Source organism: Peromyscus californicus, unplaced genomic scaffold (genome assembly GCF_007827085.1).
Source record: "Peromyscus californicus insignis strain IS unplaced genomic scaffold, ASM782708v3 Scaffold_20__1_contigs__length_68692818, whole genome shotgun sequence".
NCBI classification, from domain to species: Eukaryota; Metazoa; Chordata; class Mammalia; order Rodentia; family Cricetidae; genus Peromyscus; species Peromyscus californicus.
Window position 1 is genome coordinate 38,357,525 of NW_026294503.1, and position 20,795 is coordinate 38,378,319.

The 20,795-nt window shown below is 47.5% G+C and overlaps 1 protein-coding gene across 4 annotated transcripts in view; it reads right to left on the bottom strand.

The window, feature by feature from the left end:
- Trappc9 (trafficking protein particle complex subunit 9) overlaps positions 1 to 20,795 on the bottom strand; it is a 479,962-nt gene that overhangs the window by 388,131 nt on the left and 71,036 nt on the right. The window lies entirely within an intron of this gene.

Genomic DNA, 20,795 nt, shown 5'->3' on the forward strand with positions numbered 1-20,795 from the left:
AAGCTCCTTGCATTTTTTAACAGTATTTCTCAGCAATTAATTACTAAGCACCAAGCACCAAGCACCCACACAGGGACCTGTCCCCACAGAGCGTCCACTGTAAGTTTGTCCATTTGACAGACGTGGAAGCAAATAGCCACAAACCAAGTCTCTGATGCTGCTAGTGAGCTTTGCAAGGTAAGCCTGCTTGCTGTAACCACTACTACACATACACACACACACACACACACACACACACACACACACACACGCACACGCACACGCACACGCACACGCACACACGCACACATGCACGCACACACACACATGCACACACGTGTGCATATCCCTTGTCACTGGGGAAGGAAAAGAGGACACAGGTGGTGGTGATGATGTTTGGACATTAGCCACAAAAGGCTCTCCAACAGAGCACAGATGGTCCCTTCCCAATGCTGCATTATGAAAAGTCTGGCAAGAGGAGAAAACAGCTTGTCAAAGGCCCTGCATTTGACCCTACACCCGTGGTACAGCGTTTCAAAGGCTTAAGAGAAGCGGGGCAGGGGACAAGGGAGCTCACGCCTTCTAGAAAGTCTTTTCTCTTCAAAACACTAGAGGAAGTCAGTCACAAGGGATAGCCAAATGAGACCTGGGTTCAAGTCAAGAACTCGCCCTTCCCTGGATACTGTGCAACTCTGTCAGGAAGTATGCCTCCTGCAGAGCCTAGCTGCCCTAAAGTAAAAGCAATGACTCCTTTTTCACAAAAGTGTGGGAGCTCTCTGGGGACAAGGTGACACACTCCAGGGCACCAGCCTGCAAACACCAGCACTGAGCACACCTTCAACATCACTGTCTTGTTGACGCACTTGGAGAAACACAAGACGACGGGCAGAGATTGTGCCACTCAGGCTGGGACCATGAGTCCTAAACGTCCAGGCAAGGACTCCCCTGTTGCTAGAACCCCATCTAGATGTTCTCCACGGGAAGCAGACATGAGAAGGATCACTTTTGAATTTGCCCCCAAAGTGGAAAATGGCGTAGTGTTTAAGAGCACTTGCTGATCTTCCAGAAAACCTGAGTTTAGTTCCCAGCATCCATGGCAGGTGGCTCACAACCACCTGTATCTCCAGCTCCAGAGGATCCACCACCCTCTTTTGGACTCCACTGATGCCCACATACATGTGACACACACGCAGAGAGTCAAAAGTAGAAATAAAAGTTTTAAAAAGTAAAGAGTTCTCTAAACGATCCAATAACCTACAACGTACAGTCTTCCAGAGGGCTCAAGCAGATCATCTCATTTGTCCCATGTTGGGAATGAAGCCTGGCTTGGGAGTCTCGGTACCAACTGGCCCTGTGCCACTCTGGGTAAACGCTACACAAGTGGAGAAGAGTCTTTCTTTGATGCCGAAGACGTCCCAGCGCATGACAGCACACATACGCACTGTCAATGGCCCTTCACCAGGTGAGCTAGGGTGTCACTCCGTGAGCCTTCCCATCAGCATTCTTGCTACTCGCTTCAGATCAGCATTCTCCTAGAGCATCTTCCTATGGGGGACCCCAATATCCATGGCTGCCCCTGGCTACAGCAGAGCAGAGAGCCATCATTCAGGGTCTGGGGACATCCTGTCATATATGCTTCCCTTTTCAGCCACTGCTGTGCTGTGTCTCTGAGAACTCATGTGTGGGAAATCATCTAAAAATACACCGATGTCAGAAATTGGGGCCTTTAGAGAGGAATCAGGTCTTAAGGACCTGGGGAAGGGAGGTGACCACCTCAAGGTCCAAAGAGGAGCCAACAGGTGAGCCCTGGCCATAGGTGGGTGCCCCATGAGACTACAACATGGAGAGGCAAGCTCAAACCCTGGTGGCTCCTGGCATCTACCTGCCACGTGAGCCAAGCTTCAGGAAATCATGATAAATCCTAACTCTCTCATAGCCCATGATGGGGAGTGGAAGCTCATAATGCCTTAATTTATCTCACTCGAGAATCAATATCTCATTTTGTTTTGATCAGGAGTTTCAAAGGTGATGCCAGTCAAATGAAGAGCACCTAATGCCCTGGAGAGCTATTTTTTCCACCCCAGAAATTAAAGAATCCATACAGACAAAAGAGCATTTTTAATGAAAACTAGCTGCCACCTAATCATAACATTCCTCCTAAGAGGAGAAAAATGTGATTGCCAAACTCCTGATGGTAAACAGGTCACGGGCCACTGATCATTGCCACAGTTGACGCTGGTGTGAAGACCAGCACATCACGATTTCACAGTTCATTCTTGTTCTTTCTAAGTAATAACCTGAGACAGCCGTGTCTGCACTAGGTCAGCCTAGGAATCTAAGCAAGGCGAGGAAGAAAGATGTACATCTTTTCCCCAAGTCTGAGATGCCGGGGGGGGGGGGGGGGGGGGGGGAGTTGGAACCTAAGGAAAAAGAAACAGTACCGACTCGGCTGACACACCCTGAAATCCCACATTTGAGTCAAGTCTAGAGGAAGGTGGCGGGTGCTTCAACACCGTGACATGGTGAGGGTACAGAGCAAACCCCACTGCATTGGCGATGGGCCTCCAGCTGGCACGGTACCACAGAAAACACCATGGTGCCTCTTGAAGAAACCACAGTCACCTCCCCATGAGATCCTCACCTGTGCAGACAACCCTCGAGGATGAAATCAACACCCCGGCAGGGCCTCCGCCCCGATTTCACAATGCTCAGGATATACAAACAACCTAAGACACAGATGTAGAGAATGTGGTATGAATAAAAAGTACACTGAGAAGGGTTGGGGAGGTGCCATAGGACCAGAATTTAGATTCCGAGCATCCATGTGAGGTGGTTCACACCATCTGTAACTCCAAGTCCAGAGAATCCAATGCCCTCTTCGGGCCTGTACATGGGTACTGTACATATATGATATACACTCATAAAGATGCACATATAAATAAAAATAAAATCTTTAAAAAAAAACAGGAATGGCAGAGTACACCTGTACACCTGTAATCCTGGCACTTGAGAGATGGAGATAGGAGGATCCCTGGGGTTTATCAGCCAACCAGTTAGGAGCTCCAGACTCAGCAAGATCTTCTAACCCCAAAATAAAAACTGTGCAAAACAACATCAACCTCTAGTCTCTGAATGTGAGAACACACACACACACACACACACACACACACACACACACACACGTGCATGTATCCATACATACACCATACACACACCAAATAAGTAAGCAAATAAATGAATAATAAAACCACACTAGAATATTATTTGGCTTTAAAAAGGAATTCCTCCCATTTGCCAAAATATGGATGGCCCTGGACACTGTGCTGAGTGAAGACAGACAAAGAAAACGCTACATCATTGAAAGGAAAAGAATGACTCAGTGGTTCTGCCTTGGGGGAGGGCGGATATGAAGGTCACAGGATGTAAAGACAAGCATAATGAAGAGTCTGGAGAGCCAGGGCGCCCATGAGGAGCAAACTAAAATGGTGTATTAGGGATTTTCATTAGGCATGTCTTAGCTGTTCTGTCTCAAGAAAAGTCAGTCCATAAACTGGCAGATAAATTCATCTTCTTGAGTACCGTAACCATTTTACTGCCTAGAGCATCCCTTAGCACCTGTTCTAAGCCTCGGCTACATACAATGAAAAATAAAGGGGAAGTTTCCTAATTCCCCTGCAGCTGGCAGTTTTAAGATAGAGCAGGTTCATGAGGCAGCAGGCCTATCCTGTACATGGACATCTACAGACCGCTTGAGCCATCACTGGAGAATCCAGATGCTTCTCAGCACTCGTGGGCAATTCTCTGAGACACACCATACATCCTGCCATAAACAAGTCTCAGAAAAATTTAAAAGACTGAAATCATACAGACAATATTCTCTAACCATAACAATATTAAAATAGGAATTCATAATGGCAGAGTTTAAAGTCCCTAAGTGCCCTAAGTCAAGCAGAATTCCTGTGCACATCCATAAGACACACGCACATTCCAGAATGCACACACATACACACAAGACACACATACTCCCATGGGCGTTCAAACACACAAGACACACTCCCATAGACACATACATACACAAGACACACACGACACACACATACTCCTATGGGCACATACACAAATATACACACACACAAGACACACACATCCACCTCCAGAGGAAAGAGAAGTGACATTCTTAAAATTCTCTTAACTGAATGGAAATAGAAACACACTATGGTGGTTTGCATGAGAATGGCCCCCATAGGCTCGTATGTTTGAATACTTGGTCCCCAGTTAGGGGAACTGTTCAGGAATGATTAGGTGGTGTGACCTTCTTAGAGTAGGTATGGCTTTGTTGGAAGAGGTGTGTTGCTGGGGGTGGGCTTTCAGGTTTCAAAGACTATGCCATGCCCAGTGTCTCTCTCTCTCTCTCTCTCTCTCTCTCTCTCTCTCTCTCTCTCTCTCTCTCTGCCTGCTGCCTTTGGGTAAGGATGTAAAGCCCTCAGCTACTTCTCTAGCACCATGCCTGTCTGCTTCCCACCATGACAATCATGGACAGTTGCTTGCCTTGGTCACAGTGTCTCTTCACAGCAATAGAACAGTGATGAAGACACACACACTGTGTCAAATTCAAGATGTCCAGAAGCGCCTTAGAGGGAACTGCATAGCCAAAGTACACATTGGAGAAAGACAGAATCTTCAACAAACGGTATTGGAAAACTGGATATTTATGTGAATAAGAATGAAACTTCTCTCTCCCATTGCATACAAATCAATTCCAAATATATCAAAGATCTCAAAGTTAGACATGAAACTTTGAAACTTCTAGAAGAGTGCATAGGGAGTACACTTCAGGATACATGCTCAGGTGAGGGTTTTCTGAATAGATCTCTAGTCACACAGAAAACAGGACCAGCAATCCTCAAGTGGGACCCATGGAATCAAAAGTCTGTGCTGCCAAGGAGAGTCCATCGACCGAAGAGGCAGCCTAGAAAATGGGAAAAGCTTTGCCAGCTGTATACCAACGGAGGATTAGTGCCTAGACTATCCAAGGAGCCAAAAGCTTAACAAGAAGACAAACCACCCAATTAAACAGTGGGCTGTGGAACTGCACAGACAGTCCTCAAAAGATGAACTATAAACAGCTTAAAAAAATATTTTTAAAGTATTCACCATCCTTAACCATGAGGAAAAGGCAAATTAAAACTACTTTGGGATTTCATTTTTACCACAGTTAGAGCGGCTAGGATTAAGAAAACAAAAGACAACAAACACTGGTTAAGGAGGCAGGGAGCAAGGAACCCTGGCGTGCTGTCGGTGAGAGTGCATGGCGGTGCAGTTGCTATGGAAACTGGTGTGGCAGTTCCTCAAAAAAAAGTAGAAATCGCTACGAGGAATGCTTTCACCAAGCGAAAAATAACAAGGTGCAGAGCATTCATCTCTGTAAATGATATTTGTGGAGGAAAATGTGAGGTTGTGTCAGAAAAAAAAAAAGGAGAAACCAATCTAGCATGTGTAGTACCTATGACACAATAGAACTTCATTCACTTAGAAAGAAAAACGAAATTGTGAAATCTGCAGGTACATGGATGGAACTGGAAGATAGTGTACTGAGCAAGGTAACCCAGACCTAGATAAACCAAGGTCGCATGCTGTCACTCATGTGGGGCTCTTAGCATTAAACCGGTAGAAGCTGGGAAACTAGAAAGGGGCTGTTGGTGGAGACTGGGAGAGGCAGAGCTAATGGGAGTGGTACAGTTGAAGATGATGTGACAGAGAGGGGAAGGAATAATGAGGAGGGAGGCTAGGGGCGGAAAGGGGGGAGAAAGTAGGGCAAAGCAGGCAGTCGGGAAGAGATAACTAACACTTGGGAAGCTTCAAAACGGACTACTTTAAAAGCTTCATAGATAGATAGACAGATAGACAGACAATGTAAAGAGTTTAACTAGAGTTACCCTATATAGGGGAACACGCTCCTTCCAAGGACATAGCCTGCTGAACAGAAAGGCCAGTGCCTGGTACAGGAGTCTCTTCTCCTCAAGTTATTGGTCAGGGATGTCCCAGAGACCCCCCAAAACAATACAAGCTATTATCATTGTTCTTGGTTCCCCACCAGAATTTGATAGTAAGACCTGACTGCTGAAGACACCACACACTCTGGTCACAGGACATGAAGAAATGAAGTTCATACTGACCAGGCAGTTTTCTTCCTGCTGGCTAGCTACGTAGGCTGCTGGGGAGCAAAGTCATCAATAGTCTTGCTCACTGTGAACCTGTGAGCTACAATAAGGACCCAAGTGGCATGACAGTCCCAGGGATGCCATAGTGGCAAGAATGCTATGGGGTTCACCTAACATTTTCTGATTAAATTAAAGGCCAGTTCCATAGGACGGAACATGTCTGGGGCAGTAAATCTGACCAAGAACCCATGGCTGGAGAGCTCACAGGCCCCAGAGTTAATCTACTACTATCATTCTCCTGAATGAACATGATACCAAACTGTCTTCTAAATCTGTATCTCTATCACACAAAGATTAACACAGTACTCAGTCCTTGTCTTAGTCACTGTTTTATTGCTGTCAAAAGACACCATGACCACGGCAACTCTTAGGAAAGAAAGCATTAATTGGAAGCTTGCTAACAGTTTGAGAGGTTTGGTCCATTATCATCACAATGGGAAGCGTGGCGGCACACAGGCAGGCACTGAGCAGTACCTAAGAGCTATTCCCTGATCCTTAGGCAGAGAGACAGTGGGCCTGATGTGGGCTTTTAAAACCTCAAATCTGTGGGGAAGGCTTTGCCCTGGAGGAGATGGGAATGGTGGGGGGGTTGGGGGGAAGGTGAGGGGGACGGGAGGGGGGAGAACAAGGGAATCCGTGGCTGATATGTAGAACTGAATTGTATTGCAAAATAAATTAAAATAAATTTAATAAATAAATAAATAAATAAATAAATAAATAAATAAATAAATAAACTCAAAACCCAGCCCGGCAGTGGTGGCACATGCCTTTAATCCCAGCACGTGGGAGGCAGAGCCTGGCGGATCTCTGTGAGTTCGAGGCCAGCCCGGTGTACAGAGCAAGATCCAGGACAGGCACCAAAACTACACACAGAAACATTGTCTTGAAAAACAAAAACAAACAAACAAACAAAAACTCTCAAAACCCACCACCAGTGACACACTTCCTCCAACAATGTTACACCTACTCCAACAAGGCCACACCTTCTAATCCTTCTCATTCTCCTCAAATAGTGCATTCAAATATATGAGCCTACGGGGGCCATTCTTATTCAAACCACCACAGTCCTCCTCAGAGAAGTTTCTATAGGCAGTGGGTCACAGTTAATGCAGAAACTCACAACTGGTCAAAGGACAGGGAGTGTCAGTGCAGTGTTCCGCCACAAATGGGACATCTACGTCACACCCCCACACACCCTGAGGCTTAAGGGCCATCACAGAAGAGGGACGGGAAGATTGTAAGAGTCAGAGGTCAGGGAAGACCAGCGTAAAACAGTGACTTCTGGACATGACAGGCGCACTTCACCCATGAACTCACCCATGAACTCACCTCAGCTGTTTCGCTTGCATAATTTCAAGCCAGTCATTTTCTATCATGGAGCTAGGAAGGCCTTATGAACCCCGCACCCCCCCCCCCAGGAGCTATTGTCACTGATGGCTTCGGAGGAAGGGACAGTCAGTTTTCTTTAAGGCTTTGGCTCTCGGTAGGTAGAACACACTTCCAGTGAATGGCCTCACACCCCGCCAGGAGTATATAGGCAGCACATATTGGACTCAATGGGTGATTAAAAACCAAAGGACAGGGAGTTAGGGGGCTGGGGAGATAGAGTGGATCGGGGAGAAATGAGGGAGAGAAGTGAAGAGGAACAGGTGAATATAATCAAAATTACTATAAATTCTTAAAGGATTAAATATTATATGTTAAAATGATTTTTAGAGGAAAAAAAATAAGAGTCCAAAGTCAACTATTTAACTAGACATTGAAAAATCCAGGAAATGAATAAAATTATACTCAAACTAGGTATAGAGAACATAATGGATGAAGTGGAAAATAAGGAAATCAACATCAAAGTCAGTTTCTGTGCCAGTGAGGTGCTTGCTACCAAGTCTGCTGACCTGGGCTAGATCCCTGGAGTCAGCACGGTGGGCGGAGACAACTGGTTCCATGAAGTTGCCTTCTGACCTCTACATGCATGCCCTGGCATGAAGGCATGTGCATATGTGCACACAATTAACTGATTAATTAATTAATTAATGTAAAAAAGTTGGCTTGTAAAATTAATAATAAACCTTTAGGAAAGAAACTCAAATCTGCTCCCTAGGAATAAGAGACAGGGACACAACACACAACACACAACACACACACACACACACACACACACACACACACACACACATGCACAAAACACACACACATGCACAAAACACACACAGTCTCAATACATAGTCCAGTTTGTCTCTAAATTCACAATCCTCCTGCCTCAGCCTCTAAGGAAGTACACCACCCTTGACTTAATCTACGTGGCAAGAAAAGTGGACTCAGTTTTGCTCCCTTCTGTAGCAAGACAGGCCATCTTTAAAGAAGGAAAAAGTCACCTGTCATCATGACCAAGATTAATAATACGACAGCCAGGGAAGCACCTAAAGCCTATCAAGAAAGCAAGAAAACAAGCCTCTTCCTAACAGAATGCTGCTGAGATCAGATAAACATGTGCAGAGCCACGTGAACTACCTCCCACGGACATTTCTCTACATCTGTTCTTCACTTATCTACATGGCGAGAGGCTGGAGTTCCCGATAAGCAATCATTCAAGCTACCAAGAGATTCAATATTCCTCTATGTTCCTTTCAAGTATACAAACACATTCTACCAAAGCAAAAGGCAATTATGTTAAGCTGTCAGCTTATTACATAATTATCCATTTAAACTGCTACCTAGGAAAACTTTTAAGCTCTCCAGAGGTTTTAATATAGCACTGGAAAGGAGAAAACACCCAACAAAGACTGTAAATAACCGGAATATGCAAATCTGCCATCAAGTACTGGTCAGGTAAAACCATGGTACTGTAACAAAATGAAAATTGACCCAACCATGTACAGTGGCATTAAAGGTTTTTAATAATACAGAAAATGTCTATTGTATTACATTTAAATCAGGTGTAGTGGTTGAGTGCCCCCTACCCCCATCCACACACAGGCTTGTGTATTTGAACACTTAGTCCCAGACGGTGGCTGTTTGGTGGAGTTGTGGAAATTCTAGGATGTGGAGCCTCGCTGCAGGAAGAAGAGTTCATAGCCTTGCCTCACTTCCTGTTTCCTGTGTGCAGCTGAGATGTGATCTCTCAGCTTCCTGCTCCGGTCACCACGCCAGGCACTGTACTGAACACCTTGCACTGCCTCCCCCAGCAGGAACTGGAACTGTGCCAAATGTGAAGTTCACTGTGTCTCTTAGAGCAAGATTAAGGAAGGCCAGAGCTATTCCTAGTCTATGGAGGAAGAAGGTGAAGTGTGGAAAGATCCTCCCAGCTCCATGTGCCTTCCACCTCCCTGCCACAACCTCTTGTTTCTAATACGTGAGGCCCTCTCCCTCCCTTCCAACTATTCTGTACATCGTTCAACACTCAACCAACACTGAGCACTGTCCGAGGCAGATCCCACTTTCCATACTCAATGGACAGGCGTTCAGGCTCTTTGAGAACAGCACGCCATCCTGCCCCCACTCTGTCTCATGACATGCCTGGTGGAGTCTCACTTAATACAGTTTGGGACACAATCTGAGGAAAGGCAATGTTAAATCAACTTAGTTCCATAAGATTCAGCTGCTTTCTAAATAAAAACACTGACAAGCGAGGTAAGATGAAAGATAAGCGTGGTCCCTGTCCCCAGGGATCCCCTAACCTAGCAAGGAAATCAGATGGGATGTAGAAAAAATGATGAGAACTAACAAAAACAAGGAGGTAGACAGGAAGACACTACTGACTTCTTCCTAACAGGGGAGCCAGGACAAGGACAGGGCTGAGCTCATTAACAGGAGCAGTGTACAAACCACACGACATGCTCTATGAATGAAAGACTGCCCGGGATACATATGGTGCCCAAGGAATGGCTGGGAGCAAAATAAATTAGACTAAAATGATAGTCCGACTCATGTGCCAAGGGGATGGCTCCAGCTTCATTGTGAACATTGACTAGATGGGGCTGATCTAGGAGACAGGACCGTGATGTTAGGAGGCCACAGCACTGATTCACATAGCATGGCTGAATGGCTGACCTGGGCTGTGACTATAAAGCAGGGGAGAGGCATCCCATAGGACAGGAACGGAAACATCAGGACGACCATCACAAGCCAACAGAGGACACAGAAGAAGAGGATGCCAAGGTGCCTTCAAGAAGTTTAAGCTTTCAAGAACAACAACAACAACAAAATGATGACACCCTTGATGAAAACCAGAAATATAGGGAGACGGGCGGCCTTCAGCTGGAAGCTGACACTCGGAGGTCACAAACCGACATCTAACTCGGGGAAAAAAAAAAAAAAAAAGAGCCAATTGTTTGTTTTAAATCACAGAGTATATTCGAGCAGACCAAGAGCTCCACTCTTAAGCCCCCACCATAAATCTTCAAAGACGCTTTTAATTTATGCCTCCATTGACCTTTTCTGTAATTACCGTTTTTAATAAGCTTTTTTCCATAACAAATCATTGTCTTTGGCGTATAACTAATTTTGTGAGGATTCTGGAAGCACAGCTTCTCTTGCAGCTGCTTGGTCTGCCTTCCCAAGGTGGCACCAGGGAACGAAAAAATGACAGCCCTGACTAACACCCTGGGAGGCACTCGGCATCTGAAGGCCTTTTTTGATTTTCAGACCAGGAGACCACAAGCTGCAACGGAAGACAGGTCCCAGCTGCCAAGGCTACCTGGCCTCCGGCTGCATCATCCTGCTCTGTTGCAGCTCAGCGGAGAGTGGAGGAGGAGCTGGGACCTCTAGAGACACTAAGTAACGGCACCTCTCCTTTCAAGTCCCACCCTCCCCAGGCCCAAGGAGCCGAGTAAAATGAGGCTGAGGTCTGGCTCATCAAGTCCCCATCACAGCACAACCCGGTCAGGCCACGTCTACCGACGAACGGCAAACTTTTAATGCATTTTCTTCGGGCTGCGTAGCATGAGCGGGCGGTGAAATGAAGGAGTAGTTGAATAAATTAAATCTGACATTTTCCATCTCACCCAATTCTTGTCTCTCAAACCAACCACCATTGCGTCTGAGTTGACATATAATCTCTTTACAGGGACACGTCAGACGTATCAGGCACCCGCTGACACAGGCCTAATTTAGTGGGTTCAGATCTGTCACTGGCTGGCATGACCCCACATTCACTGAGTGCAGCCGGCCTGCTTGAGACAATGTGGGCAACACAGAAGGGTCCTGGATCCCACATCCTAGGGGGTAGAACAGCCAAGCTATAATCCCAGATCCTCCAGGCCCTACCCAAGAGGTTTAGGGCACATCAGCTGATCTCTCTGCCTCAACTTCCCCTTGTAAAAGAGGCCTCTCATAGCTGTTAACCTCAGCTGGGAGGGCGGAAGTGGCCTGCGAGCATGAGGGTGCACACAGAGCCTAACACACAGAGTAGGAGCGCTCAACAACCATCATCACAGACACTCTCCAGACCCTGAAGCCCTGGCAAGGCCAAGGCAGGTAACCTTCTCTCTGTGGCATGTGAGGAAAGACAGAGGGGGTTAGCAGTAGATAAACACTAAGCAAGTGAGGAAATGAACTGGTGCCAGGGCCATGACATACAAACAGGCTACACAGGGCAGGTGTACCTAGCAGCAGAAGACCGCTCTTGACCTGAGAAGCAGACAGGCGGACAAGGAAAGCATGGTGTGGGGCCCATGCTCTTACACACCACCCCACACCCGTGCCCACGTACTGGCCGCAGACACAGGCGTGAGGTTCACAAATCCACCTGCTGAGCTGCTTGGATGCAGGGCAGGGCTGGACGTTTGGGTTCCCGATGAATACCCATCCATGGTGTACTGGTGCTATGAACACTGTCAACAGAATGCATGGCCTCAGGACAGAGGGAAGGCCTGGAGCACAGAGCAAGGCACCAGCACTCAAACCACTGGGTCACCTCAGAGGTGGCAGGAGCTGGTCTCTGCTGCCACCTCAGATGTCCACCCTGCTCCCAGATTCACCTGCAACCCTACGGCTTCCGGAAGGTCGGTGCCCTTAGCCGCATGCCCTCTCTCTGCTCTGGCCTGCGGTGGTACTGTGATGAGCCCAGAGGCAACAATCACAACCGCTCACCTTGTCAACTCTTAAGAGGGTTGGCCCTTGTTGCCAATTTTCAGAATCACAACGCCAAGTGAAAAACCCTACCTCGTGATTTCAGTTGGAATTCAATCTCCACATTGATACAGAGCCCACATTCTGAGCACTTACAATCACACTTAGCAGTAAACAAGTGCTGAGATAAGAGCTTTGGGAAGAAAACAGGTCGGAGGTCTGGGGAGAGGGCTCAGTTGGTGAAGTCACACAAGCATAAGGACGGGAATCCAATCTCCAGCATCCACATAAAAAGCGGGGACTGTCGTGCGCGCCTGTCCTCCCAGTACCGGGGAGGCAGGGACCAGCAGATCCCTGAGGGGCTCGCTGACAAGGAAGTCAAGACTAATTGGTAGGGCTGGAGAGGTGGCTCAGTGGTTAGGAACAAGTTCTGCTCTTCAAGAGGGACCCAAGTTTCGTTCCCAGCACCCACAGCGGAGAGAGCTCACATCTACTGTAAACTCCAGCTCCGGGGATCCAAACCCACTTCTGGCCTCCGCAGACACTGCTTGCATGCATACACATGCCCACACAGAGACACAGTACATATAATTAAAAATCAAATAAAGCTTTTTAAAAAGGCAATTGGCAAGTCCCATGAGGGTACCTGTCTCAAAAACCAAGGTGGATAGTTCCTGAGGAGTGACACCCAAGGTTTACCTCAGACTTCCACAAGCATACGATATACACACACGAGCTGGGTCATGTGCACATGAACATACATACACACACACTAAAAAAAGAAAAGGAAAATCAGTTAAAGATTTAAAGATGAGAGTCAGGAGAGCTAAAAATAAAAGTTCCCCATCTGTTCCCACCTGTGAAAATCCTGCACAGACACCAGCTCTGTGGTTCTGTGGTGACACCCTTGGCTGATGATACCCTTAGCCTGGCGGGGGTGGGGGGTGGGGGGTGTCTTTGAGCTGGAGAGCCATACACTGTGGGGACGACCAAAACCTGGCGGAGGTAAAGCACATGGCCACAGTGTTTCTGCTGCAGCCGATCTGCATTGCTGCTGATAATCCTCCAGCTAACCTGACACAGACTTTTTAATCCTACAGTCTGAAATCAGGCTCAGGAGAGCGGAGAAATGTGATAGGCTGAAGAGCCAAGGTAAAGCCACCTGCCAAATGCAAAGCCCACACATTCTCCCATGGAAATCAAGTTTCTCTGCCTGTCTATGTTAGGTTTCTAGTCTGGGATAAAGGTCATGACCAAAAGTAATTTGGGGAGGAAAAGGGTTTATTTTTACTTTATAGTTGTCAAGAAAAGAAGCCAAGGCAAGGACTCAAGGAAGAACCTGGAGGTGGGAACCAATGCAGAGACTTCCGGAGAGCGCTGCCTACTGACTTGCTCCCCATGGGTTGTTCAGTTTGCTTTCACCTGTCCAGGGGTGACACCACCCCCACAGTGGGCTGGACCTTCCCACATCAATCATTGACCAAGATGATGCCCCTCAGAACTGCCTACAGGAACAATCTCATGGAGGCATTTTCTCAATTGAGGTTCCCTCTTCCCAGACGACTCTAGCTCGTGCCAAGTTGGGGCGGGGGGCGGGGGGTGAGCTAATGAGGACACTGTCCCTCTCTACATACTCAACACCTCCTCCTAGGTCACTCACTGACCCCATGAGCAACGTGGACAGCCATCAAAACCAGGAGCTGGACGATTCTGCAGTCTGAGAGCGGCACTGGCTATCACACTCTCCTGGAGGTCAGCAACAGATCGGAACCAGCAGTACCCTGCTCCTCCTGTCCCCTCCTTCACAGCACAGGCCAGGCCTTTGCATGCACTCTCTCCAGCCCTCACAGTTGAGTAAGGACAAGACAGGTATTAACCCTCACATTCTGATGAGGAAACAAAGCCAGAGGAAAAAAAAAAAAAAAAAAGAAGGCAACTGATTCAACAAGCATTTCCTGAGCCTAGATGAGTCACACTGAGTGGTCTGGGGACTCCGGCCATCTGGAATTCACACAGAGTTCAGGCATGAAGAATCATTACTGATAGGCAATGAGGCATTTCCTGCTACTACTTATCTCTCTGTAACTGCTGAATGAGGTAACTCTCTGACAGGAAGCGAGAAGCCTAGAAGGATGTTCCCGGGCCAAAAGAGGTCAGGGGCCCCGCCTGCACGATGAGTAATGGGGACTTAGGGGGTCCAGCCCCTTGATAGTCCCCTCCCAGGGTCCAGGAAGAATCTACAACCAGCTGATAATTAATCTTTGATGAAAAGAAATGAATCTATATACACAAAACTCCTTAGTCCATATACTTTATTATTCTCTGTCAGTTACAAGCTTATATTCTGCTCTCATGTTTAGCTCCTTTCTTGCCTGATTTCTCTCTACACTTACCTGCTCTAGGTTCTACCTAGATTACACTTTCCCCTCTAGGTTCTACCTTAATTCCTTCATCTAGTTCTGCCCCTTATAGGTTTTCATCCATCTTGTTCCTTCCCTTATCATCTCCTCTCCCATCTCCTTCTCTCCCCTCATCTCAGTTTGTTCCTCTCAAGTTCTTACGCATCTAGTTCTTCCATTCTCTTTTCTCTTCTCCGTCCTCCACGTGCCCTGGAAGTCCTGGTAGATATACACTTACAAGCAGTATTCCCTTAGCAGTGCAAAGCCAGGCTTCCAGGGTCAAATGGAGGGGTGATAAGAATCACATAGAGAGGCAATAACTGTTAACTATCATTTGCAACCCCAAAGGGAAGTGACCAATGGGGAAATGAATTAAATAAGGCTAGATTCGGGTAATATCTAAGAAGAGGGATCTTATGTGCTCAACTATAGTCTTAAACATGATAAGTAGAAAATGTTAAGAATGTATAAGTTGTTAGGTCAATGGGAGAAAATAAAACTGCCTTCTTTTTTTTCTGTGGCTCCTATCTGTCCAAGCTATCTGCCGTTTTTCTGCAGGGTGGGGGAAAGTGTTCTCGGTCGCTAGGCAACCTGTGTGCCTCTGGTGATAGTTAAAGGAAGATCTGGAACTAGAGGAAAGATTTGGGAAAGGAGGTAGTTAAGCTTAACATCTGCTAGGCCTTCTCAAACAGGTAGCCCGGATGCTTAAGTCTGTACTTAGAGAGTACAGAGGTATCTCTGATAAGGTACTTTCCTCCATCTGGGGATGGACCTAGCCAGATGCTGCCAATGATGATAATTATAGGGAGGCTTGAACTGGGGTTCTGACTGAGCACAGCTGTCAGCACAAAAAGTTATCTAAATATTCCTAGAAGTGGTTAGGTAAGGAGTTAGAGGTCTATAAAGTTAGTAAGGCTGTAAGAAAGGAGAATATGAGCTAAGTTGTGTAAAGCTATTACTTAACATCCACCTGACCTAGGCGATGTCTCCTTGTGAAATTTACCTTAAATCAAGAGACTTTCATGTGGACTGTTATTACTGCTAGTCCTTGAAAGTGGCTAAGGGAGATATCTGATTCCAGAGAAAGCCTTTCCTGAGGCTGTTCTCCAAAACCTGGAATGTGTATGTCCAGAGAGTGATCAGTCCACACTGTTAGCCCTTCTCAGGGAAAAATCAATTGGGAAAACTATGAAAGCACACATGATTTTCATAACAGAATACAGCTGATATATAAAAAGCCAAATGACACCAAAAGCTTCTTGGAATTTGGCTTCTTCTGGAGGAATTCCCTGATCCCTCCAGGTAGTGACTTTGCCATAACCAGCTGAGTTCTTACAATATATTCCTGTGGCCAGCAGCAGATGTGAAGCCTGGAGACATACATAGGAGCTGGAGATAGAATAGCAGCTGCTCCAGCTGGCTTGGACCAACCTGAGAATGTGCCAGAACATGTAGCACCTGAATGTGTAATTTCTGTAGCTACAGGAAAACCTAGACTCCAACTTCCTGTTAGTTTGAGCAGGAGATTGCCTTAAACTAGGTTTACATCATCACGGGGAACTTGGGATGCCAGAGTTCAATACCGGAGTGCCCTTAGGGTGGCTTGCAATGTTCTAGACCTAGGCATGGAATTCAGTGGTTTGTAGCACAGATGGTGGACCAGTATACAGAACCATGGGACTGTGTTACATGCTGCCAAGCACACACCTCAGCAGCCCCTAACCCCCACAGAGACCCACCTCTCCTAGAAGCCACAGGAGGCCCTTTTGGCGCCACCCTAAAATATTCTATTTTGGTCCGCCTAGATCTTGACAACTTATTATTCCCCATCACTGGTAAATCACTGGAGATTTTTGACATCCGACCAGTTTTTCTTCACCTCATTATTTTGCACTTCTGGTTTCCCCGCTAAGAATATACTTTATTAGAAAGTACCTATTATGTCATACTGCATGGCATTTATCTCCTCAACACAGAAATCACAGGAAGTCCATGCCCCCTCCCCCTTTCTGTGGGGTTTTGTTCGGTCCCTTCGGCCTGTTTCCGAACAAACAAAGGGGAGCTTGTCAATCGTGATGGAAACAAATTATAGCCCTGGACTGAAGAACTCCCACCCGGAGTCTTTACAACCCAACAATTCATATGCACACATTCCTTTCTCCCCTCCCCAGGTGAAAATCGAAAGAGAGCAAATGGAAACTTCCGAAGAATCCCGATACACTGTACACGGGGGAAATGCGAGGGTAGGGAGGCATGCTGGGAAAAACGCTTTCAAAATCTTGCCTTTGTGGTGGGGCCATGGAAGAATACAGACTTTCTCTGTAAGTGACCAGGCAACAGTGGGGACTGTAGGTATTTTACATCCTCAGCAGTGACTGAGGGGGAAGGACAGGCACTGGCTTTCCAAAACAGGAAAGACTCAGACAAGGCCTGGGTTGGAACAGCCCCTCTAGCACCTTCCACTCACCGGAGCCCACTCCTCGAGGCCCCGGGGCACACCTCCACTGCTGCCTACTTCTCCGAGGTCTTAGCCTGGAGACATCAACTCCCCAGGACCAGTGCAAGGGCCACAACGTCAGAGTGACATTGGGCAACCTTCCTTAAAAGTAAGTTCTGTCCCTCAAACCTAAGTCTCTCTTAAACAACATAACAAAATCAGGCTGGGAACGGAGGGAGACTGAGAGTGGCCTGGTTGCCAAGGGTGAAGCAGAGCAGAGGGAAAGGCACAGATATGACTACCTTCATCCACATGTGAGGCCTCGTGCCCAGTGTCCCAGCCTGAGGACCCTCATCCTCATCCTCAAACACACCCCACCAGGCTCTGAATGTGGAGTCCACGGTGAAGCCTTGTGCCCAGTGTCCCAGCCTGAGGAACTAGCTCCTGTGGAGAGGTCCTGAGAGCGAGGCCTGATCAAAGGGACCCTGGTGAGCATTTCTGCCCCCTCTGTAATACTGACAACCCCAAGGGAAGGTGGGATGGCCCTGGGGAAGGGAAAGGCTCAAAGGGTCACTCCATAAGGGCCAGGCGAGCCTGGGAGAGGTGCAGAAACAAAACCAGTCAGAGGTGTTCTACACGCTGAAGTCCAGGTCTCCCCAGCCAGGTCCACACCACTGGACACAGACAGATTAACAAATGTCAGCCCAGCGTGCTACCTGAGGGAGACTAGAGTACTGTCGGCCCACATATCACTTCAGATGGGTCAGAGAGGAATGAGGAAAGTCCTAAACTGTGGTCTCTCTGTGCCGTCCTGATTCCCCAGCCCCCAAAGACCCAAGCTTATCTCCAGACCCCTGACTCCAGCTTTCCTTCCATTCTCAAGAAGAGAAGTAGTCCACACCCTCCAGGCTGAGATACCCCCAGTCCTCACTCTTCACCCAGCATGAAGGCCTGCACTTGCCTCCCAGTTATCTTGCACACAGCCCACAGAGCTGGGAACATCAGAGGTTCTGTGGGATCCATGCTCCACCCAGGAACACACCAGAAGCACCTATCACCAGTGGTGACTACCCACCCGCACAGGGTGCCCAGGGTCTGAGCTCAAAGAACAGGCCCCAGGTCATGTGCAATACAGCCTCTGAACTCAGAAGGGATGAAAGGAGAGCAAGAAAGGAGGCCCTGCTGGCGCCTCCTCTCGTTCCTCACTTGGAACCCATGCACCCCGAAAGACTCTTGGAGCCGCACTCAGAGTTCAAATTCCCACCTACTAGGCGGGTCAGCATATGACTTCACCAGGGACCTCCCTGTAACCCTCTACACCTCTAACCACAGATTTGCCAAGGAGAAGCCAAACTACAAGCTGACTGATGTGCTAAAAAATAAGTAAGACATCAAATGAGAGAGAGAGAGAGAGAGAGAGAGAGAGAGAGAGAGAGAGAGAGAGAGAGAGAACAAAATGTGTTTTCCTCTGTGGGGATTTATCTCCTGCTTCCCGAAAACAGACTTGAGAGTCACACCAGAAATTAAAATCTTCACCACCAAGAAAGTAGGAAGTACTCTTGAACACATTGGCACTGGAGACCACTTCCTAAATATAACACCAGTAGCACAGACATTGAGAGCAACAATTAATAAATGGGACCTCCTGAAACTGAGAAGCTTTTGTAGAGCAAAGGACATGGTCAATAAGACAAAGTGAGAGCCTACAGAATGTGAAAAAAATCTTCACCAGCCCCACATCTGACAGAGGGCTGATCTCCAAAATATATAAAGAACTCAAAAAGCTAGACTTCAAAATACTGAACAATCCAATTAAAAAATGGGCTCCAGAGCTTAACAGAGAATTCTCAACAGAAGAATCTCAAATGGCTGAAAGACATTTAAGGAATTGCTCAACATCCTTAGTCATCAGGGAAATGCAAATCAAAACGACTCTGAGATACCATCTTACACCTATCAGAATGGCTAAGATCAAAAACACTGAAGACAGCTTTTGTTGGAGAGGATGTGGAGAAAGGGGAACACTCCTCCACTGCTGGTGAGAATGCAAACTTACACAGTCACTCTGGAAATCAGTATGGCGGTTTCTCAGAAAATTAGGAATCAATCTTCCTCAAGACCCAGCTATACCCACTCTTGGGCATATACCCAAGGAATGTTCAATCTTACCACAAGGACATATGCTCAACTATGTTCATATCAGCATTATTTGTATTAGCCAGAACCTGGAAACAACCTAGATTTCCCTCAACTGAAGAAGAGATAAAAAAAAAAAAAATGTGGCACATATACACAATGGAGTACTACTCAGCAGTAAAAAACAATGATATTATGAAATTTGCAGGCAAATGGATGGAACTAAAAAATATCATCCTGAGTGAGGTAACCCGGACTCAGAAGGATAAACATGGTATGCACTCACTCATAAGTGGATACTAGATGTAGGGCAAGGGATGGCCAGACTGCAGCCCACAGCTCCGGAGAGGCTAGCTGACAGGGAGGGACCCTGGGAGGGACACAGGGATTGCCCAGCGAAGTAGAAGTGGATGGGATCTGCATGAGCGGGCTGAGGATAGGAGGGTGGCAGAGGGCAAGGAATGGGGGGTGAGAACATAGGGAAATGGGAGGGTCGAGCTGGAGCAGGGACTGAGTGGGAGAGCAGGAAAGGAGATACCATGATAGATGAAGACATCATGGGAGTGGGAAGAAGGTGCCGGGGAAGCTCTCAGGAATCCACAGGAATGACCCTACCTTGGACTGCTGGCAGTGATCCAGGGGGTGCCTGGACTGGTCTACTCTGGTGACCGGTCTAGTGAATACCCTAACTGTCATCATAGAGCCTTTATCCAGTGACTGATGGAGGCGGATGCAAGGATCCACGGTCGGGCGTCAGGCTGAGCTCCGGGAATCCAGTCGATGGGAGAGAGAAGGGATTCTGCAAGGAGGGGATGTCAAGATCATGATGGGAAGAGGTACAGAGATGACCAGCCACACTGGTGGAGACCCATGAACTGTGGACTAGTGGCTGTGGAGCCCCCATGGGACTAGACTAGGCCCTCTGGATACAGGAGACAGTTGTTTAGCCTGAACTGTTTGGGGGACACCCGGACATGGAGATAGGGATCCATCCCTGGTGCATGGGCAGGCTTTTTGGAGCCTGGTGCCTGCGGTGTGGCACCTTGCACAGCCTTGGTGCGGCAGGGAGGGGCTTGGTGTGCCGGGCTCTGCTGACTCCCCATGGAAGACCTTGATTTGGAGGATGTGGGGATGGGGGAATGGCTTGGGAGGGAGGGATGGGGGATGGGAGGAGAGTGGAGCTGGGATCTGTGGGTGGTGTGTAGGGTGAGTAGAAATTTTCTTAATGAAAAAAAAAATCTTCACCACCGTGTCCACGTAGCTCAGCTGGAACACCTCCCAGGATGCTCTCTGCAGGGGCTGACTCAGCAGCATGTGCTGTGGGGATTCAGTCAGGGCACACTCACTGAGAAAGCTTTTCCTATACTGGCTACTCCAGGTCCTGGTGGCTCCCAAGAATCGACCTTCCTCCTAGGAGAACTAGATGGCTCACAGAACCCGGCAGTCTAGGCTAAAGCCAACAGTACTTCACCAGGGCCCCGAGAGCCAGGCCAGTCTCTGTAGGGCTCCCCTCCTGGACTCCAGGAAGATGTGGTTACATCAGTGACTTTGACT